The sequence below is a fragment of the Coregonus clupeaformis genome, chromosome 13, assembly GCF_020615455.1.
Source record: "Coregonus clupeaformis isolate EN_2021a chromosome 13, ASM2061545v1, whole genome shotgun sequence".
NCBI lineage: Eukaryota > Metazoa > Chordata > Actinopteri > Salmoniformes > Salmonidae > Coregonus > Coregonus clupeaformis.
Genome location: NC_059204.1, coordinates 49,768,887 through 49,775,581, shown reverse-complemented (window position 1 = coordinate 49,775,581; position 6,695 = coordinate 49,768,887).

Below are 6,695 nucleotides of genomic sequence, written 5' to 3'. Positions count from 1 at the left end.
CCGGCCATTCCCTCCCCTACCCTGGACGACGCTGGGCCAATTGTGCGCCGCCCATGAGTCTCCCGGTCGCGGCCGGCTGCGACAGAGCCTGGATTCGAACCAGGATCTCTAGTGGCACAGTTAGCACTGTGATGCAGTGCCTTAGACCACTGCGCCACTTAGACCACTGCGCCACCATCCCAACCGTGAAGCACGTTGGTGGCAGCATCATGCTGTGGGGGTGCTTTGCTGCAGGAGGGACTGGTGCACTTCACAAAATAGATGGCATGATGAGGAAGGAAAATTATGTGGATATATTGAAGCAACATCTCAAGACATGGGGAAGTTAAAGCTTGGTCGCAAATGGGTCTTCCAAATGGACAATGACCCCAAGCATACTTCCAAAGTTGTGGCAAAATGGCTTAAGGACAACAAAGTCAAGGTATTGGAGTGGCCATCACAAAGCCCTGACCTCAATCCTATAGAAAAAGCGTGTGCGAGCAAGGAGGCATACAAACCTGACTCAGTTACACCAGCTCTGTCAGGAGGAATGGGCCAAAATTCACCCAATTTATTGTGGGAAGCTTGTGGAAGGCTACCCGAAACGTTTGACCCAAGTTAAACAATTTAAAGGCAATGCTACCAAATACTAATTGAGTGTATGTAGGCCCTCCTGTAGCTCAGTTGGTAGAGCATGGCGCTTGCAACGCCAGGGTTGTGGGTTCGATTCCCACGGGGGGCCAGTATGAAAAATGTATGCACTCACTAACTATAAGTCGCTCTGGATAAGAGCGTCTGCTAAAATGTAAAATGTAAACTTCTGACCCACTGGGAATGTGATGAAAGAAATAAAAGCTGAAATAAATCATTCTCTCTACTATTATTCTGACATTTCACATTCTTAAAATAAAGTGGTGATCCTAACTGACCTAAGACAGGGCATTTTTACTAGAATTAAATGTCAGGAATTGTAAAAAAAAACTGAGTTTAAATGTATTTGGCTAAGGTGTATGTAAACTTCCGACTTCAACTGTATGTTCCTTGATACTGTATTCCAACGTGAAAGCATTCAAGGCCAAACTGATGTTGTTCTCCAGACAAATGAGCAGCCGGTCTCTCGCTCATTGTCCGACACTGGCCGCACTGAATGCACCCACATCGCAGTGCCGCACTGAGACATACAGTAGCACTTTGATAGACCTGCATGCTGAGTTTTCCCGCCGCTTCTCAGACTTCACCAAGCTTGAGCTGGAGCTTGTATCATCAAGCTTGTATCATTTCTCACTGTCTTTCGACAGTGAGAAAGCACCACCAGACACACAATTGGAGCTCATCGACATCCAATGTGACAGTGCTTTGAAGGAGAAGTACAAAACAGCAACAATAGACCAGTTCTATGGCTCACTGAATGAAACACATTTTCCAAACATTTAAAAAGCACACCCAAAGATGCTTGTTATTCGGATCCACATATGTGTGTGTGATCAAACGTTCTCAGTCATGAATTACAACAAATCCCGTCACAGGTCAAATTTAACAAATGACCACTTGTCAGCTGTTCTGATAATCTCTACATCAAAGATGACACCATACTTTGATGCCCTTGCCAAGAGAGGTGACCAGACCCATTCCTCAGATTCAGACTTGAATAACCGTGACTGGGGTAGGCAAGGATTATGCTTTTTCATAGTGATGGTTATGTAGTGAGAATTATCCAGCAATGCACTTGGATACAGGTAATAACTAATCAGTCCGATTTGGGCTGAGGTGATTGGATAACTGTAAATATGGCTCACAATGGAGATGAGAATTGTTCCTTAATATGCTTTAAAAAACAGACCATTCCAAATAACACGGGTGCTCTTACCATATGTTTCACTCAATTTTTTTTTTTTACACATCTGCTGTTACCTTTTGCATTTTTAAGTTTGCATATTGTGACTAAGTTTGATTGTACTTTACAAGGGTAGAGATGCAGGATCTGTGTTTGTGTTTGACTGTGTCTGTGATGTTATAAATTATATCAATTTTGTGAAAATGTGTTCACAAAAAACAAGGGTAGAGATGGTACAAGGGTAGAATTGTTCTGCAAGCATATGTACACCTACAGTACACTAGTAGTTGCGGGTCAATGTGAAAATGAATAAAGGCATCACATGTTTTGTCACGCATAGAGTATGTGGCTCTTCACTTGGTTTTAAAAACTCAATGTGGCCCTTGAGCCAAAAGGTTTGCCCACCCCTGCTCTATCCCATGGTCTCCTGCACACTTCCCACATGTTGGAATCTCCCTCCTACAAACTACTGGGACATGACCGTTGCACCAGAATCAGTGCAGTGGATTCGGCACCAAAGCTCTAGCAGGATAACTGATATTTCCTAAAATGACTTTGTCGGGTAAAGACTCTTGAGTCAAAACTCAAAGCGACTGACAGTGACTCCTCAGTTTCACCATGCTCACTAATGGATCTGTGTTGCATCAAACGGCGGGCATCACAAACACCAGGAATCTTCAACTTCAATTGGTCCACCTCCACACTTAACGCTTCCCCAGAAATCACTCCTTTCAATGGCGCCCTGTTCCTAAGAGCAAAGCCAGAAACAGATTTTGACCCAAGTTGCTTGACACGGCGCGGCCGCTCCCTCTGGTCAGAAGAAACACAAACAAATATCACAAGTCCACTACAGGGTACCTTCACTGATTCAACTGCACCCAACTCCTTTCCCACCCACAATGAAACCACAAATGGATCCGCCAAAAGGCAAGGATCCATTTTCTCCAAAAATGTCACTCCTACTGGACCAGATTCTTCTTTATCATGTCCATTGATGCCAGGCTTGGGTTTCAGCTCTTCACCACACCTTCCACCTCACTTAACTCGCCCTCATTCACTTCCATTTCACCTCCAGAACTCAGTCTGGCACACAGCTCACTCTGTTTGCACCCCATCTCCATTTTTATCGACATCTTTCTCAAATTCAAATCCAACCTCTGCTTTCTTCATTCTCTTTGACCTCTTCTTCCTCTTTTTCCCCCTCCATTCCTCCTCAGAAATCCACCTTTCTGTGTCCCTGTCCCAATATTCCTCTCATAATCGTCCTGCTCACCTCGGAAATGTGTCTTCTCTGGGTGCCAACATTTTGAGAGCATGAGCAGTGGCCACACACAGAAAAATGACCCCCAAATTCAACTCTGTTCTACTCCGGTCGCGGCGGAAAATCTTCAGGTCTCTCTTGGTAAACACTGCGATAGCATCTTGAGCCATTCTGCAAATCTGGTGTGAAGACCCCATTACTATTTCTCTCTATTACCTAGTCTATGTGATGTATGTCTTCTTGTTCTTGTGAATTTCCGGCAGACTAGACACTTTTTGGCGTAATGCTGCCTTTCTCAATTCGGAATGTGCATTCCACATTGTGACAAAACAAAAACAAAAAATAAAGAGACAAGGGGAATGGGAAAAACTTATTTTGCACCACCATGTAACCCTGCACCTATACGCTATCCCCTAAAACCCACCACCCCATCCCACTACATGGCCCTAAACGATCCTACACCAGACCATCAACCTGGGAGGATGGAACTCCTCCTTGCTTGCAGGCCCCGTGCAGCTCAGTTGGTAGAGCATGGCGCTTGCAGGGCCAGGGTTGTGGGTTTGTTTCCCACGGGGGGCCAGTATGAAAATGTATGCACTCACTAACTGTAAGTCGCTCTGGATAAGAGCGTCTGCTAAATGACTAAAAATATATACAGTGGGGAGAACAAGTATTTGATACACTGCTGATTTTGCAGGTTTTCCTACTTACAAAGCATATAGAGGTCTGTAATTTTTATCATAGGTACACTTCAACTGTGAGAGACGGAATCTAAAACAAAAGTCCAGAAAATCACAATGTATGATGTTTAAGTAATTAATTAGCATTTTATTGTATGACATGTAGTAAACGCAAAAGTGTTAAACAAATCTAAGTATATTTTATATTTGAGAATCTTCAAATAGCAACCCTTTGCATTGATGACAGCTTTGCACATTCTTGGCATTTTCTCAACCAGCTTCACCTGGAATGCTTTTCCAACAGTCTTGAAGGAGTTCCCACATATGCTGAGCACTTATTGGCTGCTTTTCCTTCACTCTGCGGTGCGACTCATCCCAAACCATCTCAATTGGGTTGAGGTCGGGGGATTGTGGAGGCCAGGTCATCTGATGCAGCACTCCATCACTGTCCTTCTTGGTAAAATAGCCCTTACACAGCCTGGAGGTGTGTTGGGTCATTGTCCTGTTGAAAAACCTGATGGGATGGCGTATCGCTGTAGAATGCTGTGGTAGCCATGGTTAAGTGTGCCTTGAATTCTAAATAAATAAGGGACAGTGTCACCCGCAAAGCACCCCCACACCATAACACCTCCTCCTCCATGTTTTACGGTGGGGACCACACCGCGTCTCGTAGTAGTGGTTTTTCTGCAGCAATTTGACCATGAAGGCCTGATTCACACAGTCCCCTCTGAACAGTTGATGTTGAGATGTGTCTGTTACTTGAACTCTGTGAAGTATTTATTTGGGCTGCAATTTCTGAGGCTGGTAACTCTAATGAACTTATCCTCTGCTGCAGAGTTAACTCTGGGTCTTCCATTCCTGTCACGGTCCTCATGAGAGCCAGTTTCATCATAGTGCTTGATGGTTTTTGCGAATTGTCCGTATTGACTGACCTTCATGTCTTAATGGAATGATGGACTGTCGTTTCTCTTTACTTATTTGAGCTGTTCTTGCCATAATATGGACTTAACCTATTTGGTAAAATACCATCTTCTGTATATCCCCCCTACCTTGTCACAACACAACTAATTGGCTCAAATGCATTAAGGAGGAAATACATTCTACAAATTAACTTTTAAGAAGGCACACCTGCCTTCACTGTAATGTCTGCACCTGTTGTATTCGGCGCATGTGGCCAATAAAATTTGATTTGATTTGAAATGCATTCCAGGTGACTACCTCATGAAGCTGGTTGAGAGAATGCCAAGAGTGTGCAAAGCTGTCATCAAGGCAAAGGGTGGCAATTTGAAGAATCTCAAATATAAAATATATTTTGATTTGTTTAACACTTGTTTGGTTACTACATGATTCCATTTGTGTTTTTTCATAGTTTTGATGTCTTCACTATTATTCTACAATGTAGAAAATAGTAAAAAATAAAGAAAACCCTGGAATGAGTAGGTGTGTCTAAACCTTTGACTGGTACTGTATGTCCATGAGGGGGTTTGATTCATGCCGACCGGGCGCTCGTGTAGGCGTGTTTTGCATTGGCTGAAAGTTGATTGCATTCGATTTGGAACTGGGCTGCCTCCCGGGCGTGAGCCAGGTGCCCCAGTCAAAGCCCACAGCGAAGTCTGCTCAAAAGAAAAGTGAGGCAATTAAGAAAGTGTGGTAAACACTGGGATTCTGTTTTCTGATACAAAAGGGATTGCTTTTGATAAAAACGCTTTATCTGCCTTCCCAATAAAAACTAGTTAGAAAATTCAAACGTTTATTTTATGAAAAATAGTTGTATGTTCTGGACGATGCACCATGCTGCCTTGTTGACAAAATGACCGAGTGGCGCATATTACTGTTCGATTTGAGAAGGGCGTGCCTCCCTCCCAGCTTTCGCCCGATGATGTGACGTTTTGCCCGGTGGCCCACTGCTCAGCATAATAAAATCCACCTAGTATAAAGCCGGCTATTTGAATAAGCAGTTTAACTTGTTTAGAGTATTTACAGTATATTTTTCATACTGACATATAGTTATGTGGTAAAAAAAAAAGAGACTGTTGAATTGTGCAATAAGTTTTCATGCCTTCACCACGGTGTCGGTGTAGTTAGACCATTTCAGCTTCTCTGAGATGTGTACACAGAGGAATTTGAAGATATTGACCGTCTCCACGGCGGCCCCGTTGATGAGGATGGGGCATGTCCAGCCTGGTTCCTCATGAAGTCCACAATCATCTCCTTTGTTTTGCTAACGTTGAGGGAGAGGTTGTTTACCTGGCACCACGCCGTCAGTGTCTACCTCCTAACCTTAGGCTGTCTCGTCCTTGTCGGTAATCAGGCCTACTACTGTTGTGTTGTCAGAGAACTTGATGATGGAGTTTGAAATGTGAGGCCATGCAGTCGTGGGTATACAGGGAATACAGGAGGGGACTGAGGACACACCCTTGTGGGGCCCCTGTGCTGAGAATCAGTGTCGATGAGGTAATGTTACCTACCTTCACCACATGGGGGCACCCCATCAGGAAGTCCAGGACCCAGTTGCATAGGGAGGAGTTCAGACCCAGGGCTGTGAGCTTTGTAATGAGCTTATAGGGCACTATGACGAACCTTGTGGCTAGTAAATATCCTACTGTACATTTGTTTGAGTGCCTTCCTTGTATTTATATTTCTGCTAAATGTATTCTATTTTATTCCATTGAGCTTGAAAAAATATATTTTTTTAACTTACTCCCATTCTTATTATTGTCGCATTGTGGTGTTACTGATTGTTTGTCGGAACTGGTGGTTTGTTTGCTTAGCATGTTAGGATAATTAACATAGCGGTTAGGAGAACTAACATGGCAGGTGAGGATAATTAACGTAGCAGGTTAGGAGAAGGAGGTTAGGCTTAGCTGAAATTCTATAATTGTCAACTGTTATCCCCGACGTGACAACTAGATGGAGCTGTACTGGTAGCTGCAACCGTACA